The 13,181-nt window shown below is 33.8% G+C and overlaps 1 protein-coding gene across 2 annotated transcripts in view; it reads left to right on the top strand.

Annotated features, from left to right (window-relative positions):
* unc-13-4A (BAI1 associated protein 3) overlaps positions 1-13,181 on the top strand; it is a 171,291-nt gene that overhangs the window by 62,089 nt on the left and 96,021 nt on the right. The gene's annotated exons all lie outside the window — the stretch shown is intronic.

The following is a 13,181-nucleotide window of genomic DNA, read 5'->3' as shown; positions in this document are numbered from 1 at the left end:
GAGGTAGACATCGCTAAAAGTAAGGAAATGGAGCACCAGCTATGTACCTTGACTTCGATGGGGCTGGAACCCTTTATCTTAGGGTTTTCCCAAACTTTGGCCCTGCCTGGGAAAGTTTTATTTACCATTTTCGTCGTTAATTAGGTCTACTTCATTAACACGTTCTTGGTTGTTTTTTATTTTATTACTTAGGAGGGTCCAGTTTTAATTGGGCTCCAGTTTATTGACTGCGAGTTCACGGTGTTGTTTTATACGTATAATATAGTGTTGTTGAAAACATATATTGTTTACCAACATAAATAGACCATCTACGTAGATATAAAGAACACATATTCTATAGAAATATTACATGAAATAAAATTCTTTGTGTTTCAATATGGAGGGTGATTGAAGGACACGGTCATAGAAGTATAATCAGGATTAGATTTAATTTTAGAAGTAAGAATGGAGAACGGTTAGTATTTACTTCATTCCGACTCATAGACCACCCAGTATAGAGCCCCTCCCTCCAACACGTATAACGAAAAGTTTAAATTATCTTATTGGCTGCTCACTTAAACTACGTTTTGATGACGTTGCTGACGCGGACGGCGAAAAATACGTAGTTCCATTTTACCTCTGTCGCTATGACCCGCCTCTTCTTCCCGTGGAAGGGGGTCCGGGACTTACTCTGTTCTCCATTCCTACTTCTAAAATCTATCCCTGGTATAACATTTTCGACTCAAAATTGATTCCCCATTGTATACTTTGGTCCAATAATTACATTTTAAATGAAACCACAATCTCATAAATATTAGGTAGCTGGCCTACTGTCTAAATTTTTATAATTGAATTTTGAATTTCACATTATCTTCTCTTTCTCTCTCTCTCGAGACTACATGCTCTACTACAACCTTTAAAAAAATTTCAAGAAAACCCTAAAGCATCTTCAATGGGAATTTCTATAGTTAAAAAAGAATATAGAGTTATCCGAAATTTTTCCTTATTTTTCGACATCCTATAAAAAGAACAAGAGAGAAATGAATAAACGTCCTATCAAAAATTTCTCTATTACTAAGATCATGGAGGTAAAAAAATAAAGAAGTCGGATAGTGATAAGGGATTCGTCTTTAGAGAGAACCCTGCGTTCCTTTGCTCCTGTAGACAGGGTGTACCGAAAAGGGAGGGTTGTCATAGGAAAAATGTACATGCAGTGAGTGGGATGGATGGTTCTATGGGAAATCAATCAATTTTGAGAATCGAAAATGTAACTCTATACTTCTATGACCGGCCGGTTTTGAATGCCCCAGTAAGGGATGAATGCACACCCTAACACAAGTTATGATTGAACTTTGGATTGAAGTGTTTTACCAATGACCCCCTTGATTAAATTTAAGTAAGAAACTAATCACAATGATTTCTAATTTAATTAAGGGGCCATTCGTAAATAAAACACTCCAATCCAATGTTCAATCATAACTTGTGTTAGGGTGTGCATACATCCCTTATGGGGACATTCAAAATCGGCTGCTCATAGAAGTATACAGTTTCATTTTCCATTCTCAAAATTCAGTTGATTTCCCATAGAACCATCCATCCCACTCACTGTACTTCGTTCCAATAATTACTTATCCTTTTTGAAATAACACCCTGTATATCCTCTAAGGTATACGGGTCGTGATTGATGCTATGCGGGTGTCTAAATATATATTTTTTCATTCACCCATTTTTATCCCTTAAGGCGCCAATGCTTGATATAAAATCGACTACCAACCAATGTAAGGGTAGGGTATTCAAAGGAGTATTGCTTTCGAGGGATCACCAAATTCCTTGGGTTTTCTATAATATGAATTTTGGCAAGGGACCAGTCACTCCCTCACTCGGTGTACACGAGTACTTGTACCAAAAGCAAATATAAATAGTAGAAAGTAATTAGGATAGGTACTGCGAAGAAGTTAAGGAAAGCCTTCTAATTAATGTATTCGCAGTAAAATTATGTTTGCGATGCACTCCAATTCCAACTGCAATCAAGTCTTAACTTCTTAATTTGTCTGTTGACCAATTTGACCAACCAATCAGTGATTGAAATCAGATCTACTTTAATATTATCAGATATTACTGTATGCAGTTATCTTTGTAATCACATTCAATTTCCCTCTATAGCCTGCAGAAAATAGCAGCCGACAACCTCCAATTCAGTGATTGGTGTCATTTGTTCATGTAATTGGATTTTGATCCTGGAAAAATTAATGAGTTAGAATGATTATAATATTACTTTTTCGAGATTATTATCATTATAGATTAGATTTCGTAGTAGCCATTGAAAGCCTTAATTAGTAGAGTATATTCCCACTATGGTTTTCGTCGTACTCCAATCAAGTCTTGATTAATTTCTCTCTCTCTAACTTCTTGATTTGTCTGTAAACCAACGTACCAATCAGTAATTACAGATCTACTTTAATATTATACACATTACTGTATGCAGTTATCTTTGTGATTTAATTTCCCTCTATATACCCTGCTGCAGAAAATAGCAGCCAACAACTGCTCCAATTCGGTTGGTGATTGGTGACATAATTTGTTAATTCATGTTGAATTTTGAGCCTGCATGCGTAATTGACACGGGGGAAAAATTAATTAATGAGTTAGAATGATTATTGAATTGCTTTTTGGAGATTATTATCCTAGATTCAATTTCGTAGTAGGTCTAGTGCGCATTTATAATTTTATATCTTTTTTCTCTCTTTGTAGGTAAGTTTCACTTTTGGAAAAAATTCATTTTTGTGACGTCACGTGATGTTTGTAAATATGTCTCCGTCGTAAAGGTAAAAGTAAATATATTTCTATTTGTTTATTACCTGTTTCTACAAAATACAAATTTATATGCATTCTTAAGACTTAAAAACCGGAAACATTGAATAACCTTTATTATATTTTTAAACAAAGTTAAACTTTAAACCAAGATTTATAAACTACGTTAATCTTTCTTTACACCTAAAGAAAATTGTAATTTAAAGATAAACTTTAATAAAACGGGCGGGCGATCAAGAAGTGATATCTAGTTTATTAGGGAGAAGGTATAAGATGCCTAAGTATTCACGCGCCATAGTCCCAGTCCCCCTTTCAAAATACAAGGGGGGACGTAAAAGGAGGCCGGGCTATTTCGCCTCTCCTCAGTCGGAAAATACAAGTAATTTTCGTTGTTATTGGCTTCGCGCTGACGTGAGTTTTCAAGAAACAATGAGATGCTGGTTGAAATTTAGAGGCGGCGGGGATTAACTCCGGACCCTATACGTTTGGACTGGAGATAAAACTGGAAATATGGCGAATTTATACCTTCTCCCTAATAAACTAGATATCACTTCTTGAGGGGAGGGCGATTTTATCTTTGAGAATTTAGAATATCCCAAAAAAGAAAAATCGTAAAAACCATTTTACGACTTAAACTATAAAATGCTATTGTCGATTTCGTTTTCTTTGAACAGGCTTTATTTCAATGCAATCCGTGAATTTTTTTAAAGATTCGTTACAACATTGATAAGGCCAAAGAAACCAGAATACTTTAAGTTTAATCGAAAAGGTCCATTCTTTCCAAAAGGATTAAGTTTTAGTTTTAAGGGATTTTTGAGATTGCTTTTGCAGGGAAAAATCGGGAAATTTAATTTTCAATTAAATTAGATTAGATTGAGGTGTGCATTGGGCTTTTGGAGAAAAGTTTCCATTTTGGGGGGCTTTGCGTTTTACGACTATTGCTACCTATAAGTAATATGTCAAATAATAAGTATACCATTTAAATTAGTTTCTCTGGATAACCTGACTGATTGTGATCGGTTTTATTTTATTTAAGTAATTAATTAAAGCTGTCTTGTGTGTGACGAAGCCTCAAAATATTTTCACATCTGTGACTTGATATATTTGAGGTCAAAAGGTCACCATTCCATATCTATAGCGAAATTAGGTTCACATCTCGGACGTAATTTTTATTACAAATTATAAACAAACTAGTTCGTTCAGATTCTCTTTTTTCAAGCTATACAGGGTGTTTCGTAATTTATGGCACACTTATCAGGAACACCCTGTATATGTATTTATTAAATAGTCCTCAAAGAGTGAGTTTGTTCTGAAACATTCGTAAAATCAGTGTAACACGGCATACTTATTTTCATAACGTTACTTTCGCTATAACTGGCGTATCCCTTGGGGACACTGGTGGGGTTTTTGAAATCCCTAATTTCGCTTCAATAATTGCCTTGAGAAAATAACGGATGTTTTAACGGCCAATAGTTTAATACTATAGAATTATAGGCGGAAAATTATAGCATTGGATTTTGTTATGGGGGTTGTGGAAGACCAAAATAAAGGCACTTAAGGTTTCTTATTGGATTTACAGTTTCGTTTTCCTTCAAATAAACCCAGTTGACCCTTGACCTGCAAGTATCGTGCCTACAGGATTTTGGCTTATAAATGTATTTATTCAGGTTAAAATTAGGCTTAACATTGTAATAAGGTAGCAGTCGACGTTAGGGGTGAAACAAAAATGGTAAATTGAACCTTGACCTTTAGAAATATTACCTATTAAATTAGGCAACTGGTCTAGGAAAGTTATAGGTTTAGGTTTAACGTTCAATTAAAATTGCAGACGACATAATTTTAAACGGTTTTCACGAAAAATCTTATTTGCTTTTAACAACGTAGAACCCTTGACCTTATGAAATTTCACCTATAAGATTAGACAACTGGTCTACTAAGTTTAATATTAGGCTTAGCGTTGAATTAAAGTAGCAGACGACGTAAAGTAAAACGGGTTCCATGAAAAATCTTATTTGCTTTTAACAACGTGGAACAAAAGGTCCATTTAACCCTTGACCTTATGGAATTTCACCTAGAAGATTAGACAACTGGTCTAGGAAGTTTAATATTAGGCTTAGCGTTGAATTAAAGTAGCAGACGACATAAGGTAAAACGGTTTCCATGAAAAAATGTTATTTGCTTTAAACAACGTGGATCAACAGATCCAGTTAACCCTTGACCTTTCACCTTGAAATTTCACCTATAAATGGTCTGGGAGGCTTGGATTAGGTTTGACGTTGAATTAAGATATTTACAACGACTAGACACAAATGAACTGAATCCGACATCCTCCATTTAAAACACTATTGGAGTCCCTATTCGTATGTTATATATTTAGATAAGGAAAGTTCAAAGTTAGTGCACATTATATTTGGACGCAACGTTCAGTTCGGTTATATTTCAGTATGGCCTATTTTAGGTATCGTAAAGCCGTGGAGAACCTGAGGTCCAGACGAGACGAGTCTGTCTCTAGATAATCAGTCTATAAATATTTAATGTTTTGATAAGCCGTGAAAATTGTACCTCATTTCCAATGAACGCTTTCCTTCATGGCAATGGCCGAGGTGTTAGCTAACTCCGTCGGAACCAATCATTGCCCTTAGACGCTCCGTAATCTCATCTGTCACTTATTCGCGAGGAGCTAATCACTCTCGGATTACTGTACTGGAACTTACTCTTTATCTCCGCCAATGATACTGAGTGAGTAGCTCCTCGGTTTCTACGCAGGTCATCAACTGTGAGCGATTTAAAATGTAGATTTAATAGGGTCTCGAACTTTACTCACGAGATTTCACAATTCTTATGATTTTCGTCTCTAGGCTAGCTTATTAGGAACAAATTATACGGCTTGGAAAATGAGTTCAATCTCGGGTTAGTTGATTATTTTTAATATTTGAAATTGGTGCCAAACATTAAAGGGAATTTCTTGGAGTTTTGGAAATTGGTGTATAAGTGTTATCAGAAATTTGGAAACTGATTTAGGATGTAAAATGTCCTGTAATTTTCATGGAATTTGGAAGTATTGTTTAAAATGTTTTGTAATTTCCCATTTAATTTGGAAATGTGGTGTGAAATATTCTGTAATTTTCAAGGAATTTTTAAATGTGGTGTAAAATATTCTGTAGTTTTCAAGGAATTGGGTAATAAGGTGTAACTTTTCCTTGAATTTCCGGTATTCGTGTAAATTCTCATAGAAAGTTCATGGAATTTCCGGTATTCGTGTAAAATCTCGTGGAATTTTCGTGGAATTTTCGTGGAATTTCCGGTATTCCTGGAAAGCCATGAAAGTTTATATAATTTTAGATGATGTCAGTGAATTTTAAAACTAGCGTGAATAATTTTCCTAGAACAGTTAGTGAATTTGAAAGCTCTTACGATAGTGTGTAAAGATTTTCCAAAAATTAGAGAAAGAAATCGAGAATTATTGCGCATGCAATCCACATCAGTTCAGGCCTTGCCCACTTTCAGTTCGTTTTATTTGCTTTTGCCATATAACTCACCTGAAAGGTATTTAAAAAAGGAGAATTGATCAACTTCAAGTTCTTGAGTACGTCCATAACGGAAGCGTAAGTCTAGAGGGTTATGGATGGATAGTGGATATCCGCAGTTTCATGGACCACCAAATATTAAACACTTCTTTCAAAGTGCTTTTCCTAGAATGTTTACCGACCAAGGTGGGGTCGTCAGCTCTTTCCCAAAATTTAAATATATAAAGTAAGTTTTGGTTGGCCAGGTTTAGGTAAGAAATGAGAGTCTGGGACTGATCCTAAAGTATTTGAAATATTTCCATTTCGTAAGTGAAAAATAAAAAAACGAGTACCATCTTTTGAAATTTATACATACAAGTTTTACATTTTATATAAAATCAAAAACAGAAGTTTCCCCTGGAGGTTAGCTTCACCCGTAACTTTGGTGTTCGGCAGCAACAACATTTTTACAGGGGCTCGTACGAAATATATGGGGTTGGTTTCGCCTAAATGTCGGCTTTCCCCTTAAACCTATCCTAGACAAAAACAACATGTTGGGAAGAAAGTTTTCTTAAAAAGTTTTTTTTTTAATTATTTTTAATTTTTATAAATTCAATCTAATAATGTTAGTCAAGTTTATATTAATCGCTTTAGAATTACCTGACAACAGTTCAATTCAATTCAATTTGTTTATTAAATTTAAAATTAAGAATTAGTGAAAGAGAAGTTTATTGTGCATAATAAAAGTTATTTCACAACTCACTGGATTATACACACAAATGAAAATTATACAAAATTACACAGATTTATTCAAAATTATACAGAATTGTAAGAAATTATACAATATTATATAAAATTACACAGAATTATAAGAAATTATACAATATTATACAAAATTATACAGAATTATACGAAATTATACAAAATTATACCAAAGCCACGACATTACATTGATACCAGGAAAAACTCATTAAAATAGTATTGTTAAATATTCCATTTAGTAATTATTTAACAACTCTAGACGGATTAGCCGCTTGGCATACCTGAGTTTGCCAATATTTAACCAAAACAATTGTTAAAAATCAATGCAATTCTAATTAAACGAGTTAATTTAGCACTAAATCAATACAAATCTACATACCAAACATTGGGGTTAAGACATGTGATAAACTTAACCTTTATACTGGACCCCTCTTAAGCTCAAAAAACCTTTACCTGCAACAAGAAAAAGAAAACCTTCTACCTTCAAAGAAATAACAAAAAAAATAACGGAAAAATTGTGAAAATACATACGTCTAGAATTTCTTCTCTCCATCGGGTTTGGCTATGAAATTCTTGAAGGAATCAAAACTTTTCTCTCAATTTCTACGTCTAGCTCGATATCGAAATATAGCTCCTTCAATATAGCCTAAATACAGGGTGTTTCTGATAAGTCTGCCTTCCATAAATTAAGGGAGACTGTGTTCTTTGGGAAATCGATTTTGAGTCGAAAATATAAGTAACTTCTATCTCCATTTTGTTTACCACAAGCAACACTGTTTTCGAGTTATGATTTGACTCAGTGTTTTAGGGATGACCCCTTAGTTAAATTAATTAGAATTAATTGTCTAAATCAGTTTCTTAATTTAATTTACAATCTTAACTCGAAAACAGAGTGTCCCTTGTGGCAAAATGGATATAGATTGAAGTTTAGAACATTTTCGACTCAAAATCGATTTCCCAAAGAACAAACATCCCCCTTAATTTATGGAAGGCACACTTATCAGAAACACCCTGTATATATACCGTGATACCTTCCGTGAAATATAGCAGTAGGTATAAAGACAAAAATCCTGTTCTTTAACGTTTAGACCATACGCGACCAGTACTATGTACTCGGATGTATAGACACCTATAGAGAAATTGCTTTCTATTTCGAGTAGTCGGATACTCGCCAATTTATTAAAGTACAAGCAGGAATGCATGCAGCTACTAGGAATCATTGTGTACGTTCTATTTTCACTCAACGTATCAAGGCAGCTTTTTTGGTAGACTAATCATTATATATGACCAGGAATAGATTTAATTTTAGAAGTAGGAATGGAGAACAGAGTAGTCTGGGCGCGCGTCAAAGTCCCGGACCCCCTTCCACGGGACGGGGGGGGGGTATGAAAGAAGAGACGGGTCATAGCGACAGAGGTAAAAAGGAATTACGTAGTTTTCGCCGTCCCCGTCAGCAACGTCATCAAAACGTTGTTTAAGTGAGCAGCCAATAAGATAATTTAAACTATTTGTTACGTGTTGGAGGGAGGGGCTCTATACTGGGTGGTCTATGAGTCGGAATAACTGAAGTAAATACTAACCGTTATACTCCATTCCTACTTCTAAAATTAAATCTATATCTGTACAAACAAACCTGGAAAACAAGAAAAAATTGAAAAGCATTAGTATTCGACCCCTTTTTTTCCAACCGGAAAAACGGATTTGGTACAAGCAATTTTGAGCGAATGGAAAAACGTGAAAGTTTGACATAACATGTTGCAAAGATTGTCTCTAGTGTCGAAGTTGTTATAATATATTTCTTACGAAGTTAGCTATACATTAGCGTAGCTTTGGTACTAGTGTCAAGTTATGTCGTACCTGTCCGAGATATTTTGAGAAGGATTTGTGTGCAAAATTGATGAATTGATGAGACCATAAACACACGAAATAGATCTGGGGTTTAGGAATAGGTAAAGTTTTATACCGAAAAAATGTTTCTTTATATATATATATATATATATATATATATATATAGAAAAACGATATGAATAATTTCAAATTATTTTGATAGCACGTGACGTCAAGTATTGTACATCAAAGTTATATTTGGAGCTTTGATTTTATAATTTATAATGTTTTAGTGCTAGTTCAAAATAGTAAACACTAAACAGTGAAAAACAAAGTATAGATATTTTTCGAGGGGGTAATCACTTCAAAACCGATTATGGACTACACGTAATGATTTTAGCACTGTCAAAGAAGGGGACTTACGCGTATTGCAGTCAAAGGTACAATTTTTACACCGATTTCGCTAAGTGAATGGCCCCTCTCGATATCTTAGTTAATATAATTAAAGAGGTTGAAGATCAAATAACAGAAAAACAGAAACAGACTTAATTAAGGCCCCTTCAGACGATATAACTTTTTGACTCATTTAGATGAGTCAACTTGAGTTGAGTAAACTAGCTGTGTAGTGTGAACAGAAGTTGGTCCAGTTGAATCACCAAATTATCAATTGATCACTGACCAATTTTTGCTGATTCAAATTTTTGAGCCATCTAGTTGAGTCAAATGTTTTATCGTCTGAAAAGGCCTTTAGTCTACAGTGTAAATAACGGTAAAAATATATAATATTAAACTTTTTAAATTAAATTTATTTTTCCATAAAGTTAAATTGGAGCTTTAGATTTAGCAAACAATCTTCGGGCTAAAAAATTTAATTTAAAAGTTAATTATCTTTTGTAAATTACCGTTGTCTTTATCTTCTCAAAAGTAAATGTAGACCGGGCCATAAAAAAGATTAAAATTTACCATCCTTTGAAGTTTAGACAAAACTTAGTCTCTAAAAGCAGCTATAATAAATTATTAAAAACCTAGAAAAGATAATTAAGTATTTATTAGTACGCTTCAACGTTTTAAAATAGTAGGTTTTTAAAATATATCAAGTACGTTTTAATTCATTTAGACTTAATTCAGAGTCTGCAAATTACCAAGGGATATTTACTTAAAGCGAAATTTACGATCGTCTACGAAAATCCGTTGAAAAAAAAAAGGGTTGGATTAAATATTTAATTGGAGGGAATTGTAGTCTCTGATAACATTGTTACGATCGTATCGAGAACTTATTTCTAACTTTGCTGTACTAATGTACTTGTAACGAAATTGTCGCGTTTCTGTAATTGCTCTCAAAGTTGCTAAGGTGTTATGTAGAAAGTCCCACTTTTCTTAATTAAAAATCGAGCTCATGTAGGGCCTATATATTTATAAAGTTCCTGGAAAAAACCCATAATTTGAAGTGCAAAAATAAAATATACAGCGTGTTTCTGATAAGTCTGGTGATGGCATAAATTAAGGGGGATCTTTGTTCTTTGGGAAATCTATTTTGAGTCGAAAATGTTCTATACTTCTATCGCCTCCATTTTGTTGGCCACAAGGGACACTGTTTTCGAGTTAATATTGTAAAGACTATTTTACGGATGACCCCTTAATTAAATTTAATTAAGAAACTGATTTAAACAATGCTTTCTAATTTAATTAAGGGGTCATCCCTAAAACACTGAGTCAAATCATAACTCGAAAACAGTGCCCCTTGTGGCAAAAAAAATGGAGGTGATAGAAGTATTGAACATTTTCGACTCAAAATCGATTGGTTTCCCAAAGATCAAACATCCCCCCTAAATTTATGCCATCACCAGACTTATCAGAAACACCCTGTATACCTAGGTACTTAAATTCATCACTCACTTTAGTCAACAGACGTCTGATTTTAACCAAGGCTTAATAGGGTTTGAGGGCCAGCAATTTGTGAGTTAGGCCTTGGTAAAGTACATACTTGTCTTGGGAGAAAATGAGATCTAGAGTTCCTTTTGGGATGTATCGGATAAGTAACTATTCCAAGCTCTTTAAGTTTCCATCAGTTTATACTTAGATTTACGAGAAAAGAGCCGAAAAGTGAGTAGAAAGTAGTTCACTAACCGTGTAGGAAAAGAAGAAGTTTAGATAACGTGTTTGTAAAATTTCCCATTGGGCTATTTTGAGAAACAAGAAAGTTTAAGTTGGAAATTGATTTTTATTTCCCACGGGAAATGGGAAAAACGTTTCAAAATAGGAATTTCTTATTTTCGATTTTGATGTGTCAGAAAAAAAAATGGAAGTGAAGGCAGACCAATGATTTAGTCTTAACATTCAAAATGAAGATAAAATGTAATATTTTGATGTTTTTTATACTACTGTTGGCTTTGACATTCCTTTCAGAATTATTAGTCGCTTTAGGGTAAAATTTAATATTTGAAAAGTAGGCTTAGCATTGTTGTCATTGCATATTTAAAAAGTAGGCTTAGCATTGTTGTCATTGCATATTTAAAAAGTAGGCTTAGCATTGTTGTCATTGCATATTTAAAAAGTAGGCTTAGCATTGTTGTCATTGCATATTTAAAAAGTAGGCTTAGCATTGTTGTCATTGCATATTTAAAAAGTAGGCTTAGCATTGTTGTCATTGCATATTTAAAAAGTAGGCTTAGCATTGTTGTCATTGCATATTTAAAAAGTAGGCTTAGCATTGTTGTCATTGCATATTTAAAAAGTAGGCTTAGCATTGTTGTCATTGCATATTTAAAAAGTAGGCTTAGCATTGTTGTCATTGCATATTTAAAAAGTAGGCTTAGCATTGTTGTCATTGCATATTTAAAAAGTAGGCTTAGCATTGTTGTCATTGCATATTTAAAAAGTAGGCTTAGCATTGTTGTCATTGCATATTTAAAAAGTAGGCTTAGCATTGTTGTCATTGCATATTTAAAAAGTAGGCTTAGCATTGTTGTCATTGCATATTTAAAAAGTAGGCTTAGCATTGTTGTCATTGCATATTTAAAAAGTAGGCTTAGCATTGTTGTCATTGCATATTTGAAAAATAGACTCAGCACTGCGTTTTCATTTAATATTTGAAAAGTAGGCTTAACACTGAAATTTCATTTAATATTTGAAAAGTAGGCTAAGCACTGCACTTTCATTTAATATTTGAAAAGTTAGCTTAGCACTGAACTTTCATTTAATATTTGAAAAGTAGGCTTAACATTGTTGTCATTTAATTTTTGAAAAGTAGGCTTAACCGTTTCATTTAAAATTTGGAAAATTAACAATAGATCCAACTCAATAACCTAATTTCCTGCGTTTTCATTTATGGTAATAACAGAGGATACTAATTAACTTAGCAATTATTTATAAAGTATAAAAATGGCCTATCATTTACTTGAAACAATTTTAATATATAGAATTTTATAACGTTTCGAAAGTAGATAAAAACAAAGAAACATTCGACGAAATAGACCAAAGTAGGCTTAAGAACACCTGAACCCAATTCCCGATGGCTTATAATAATAAATTTTCCTGAGTTTAGTTTCAGTTTAAGCCTTGGCTTATACTCCATTCGTATTTCATCTCTCTAAGCCTAAATGCATGAAAATATGTCTACAACAACGCCAGGCGTGCCCACTCTCTTTGAGCTATAGTACACATGGAGAAAATTACCAAAACATTCGATAACAAAATATCCCTTCCTGAATCTCTCAAAGGTAAAAGAATGCGGATAAGAATAGTGGGTTTAGTTTAATATGCCGAATGCGTATAAGGCATGCAACTTTTCTTTCTTCCTTGTACATTCTCCAAAGGTTGATGCGGTTTAGTTTACCGATATTCTGTGCACCCTCGCACTTACAACAAGTCGGATGTGATTTGGGCAACAATTTTTACGATCCCATACCTTCGGTAAATGCTCTCTTCTAATGCCTACAGCTTGACTTATGCAGTATGGACCAGATCAAACGAGCACGTGTTGTGAGTCGTTGTACTGCTCGAGAAATATGGGAGCATATAGGCGAGATTGTGTAGAAATCTAAATATACCTATAATCAGAAGGAGATAATTGAAGAAGGATGACACTAAATGTTTGTTATGTCTGATCTGTTCCACCCTGTATATGGAACCATTGGGTAATAAAGTAAGCCTTGCCATTACGTAAAGAGATGAGGAGAATAACACGGAAGTTCTTTGGCTAAAAAATAATTCAAAACCGCTATTGAGGAAGTGACGTCAATGGGCAGTTATTTCATTGATCGCAATTGCAGGTGGATGCATGCCTTGAATGGATTA

Source organism: Phalangium opilio, unplaced genomic scaffold, assembly GCF_054372755.1.
Source record: "Phalangium opilio isolate 3A_F unplaced genomic scaffold, DU_Popi_V2 ptg000041l_1, whole genome shotgun sequence".
In the NCBI taxonomy this organism is placed as follows: Eukaryota; Metazoa; Arthropoda; class Arachnida; order Opiliones; family Phalangiidae; genus Phalangium; species Phalangium opilio.
Note: the sequence above shows the minus strand (reverse complement) of the source record. Positions and strands in the feature narration are given on the sequence as shown.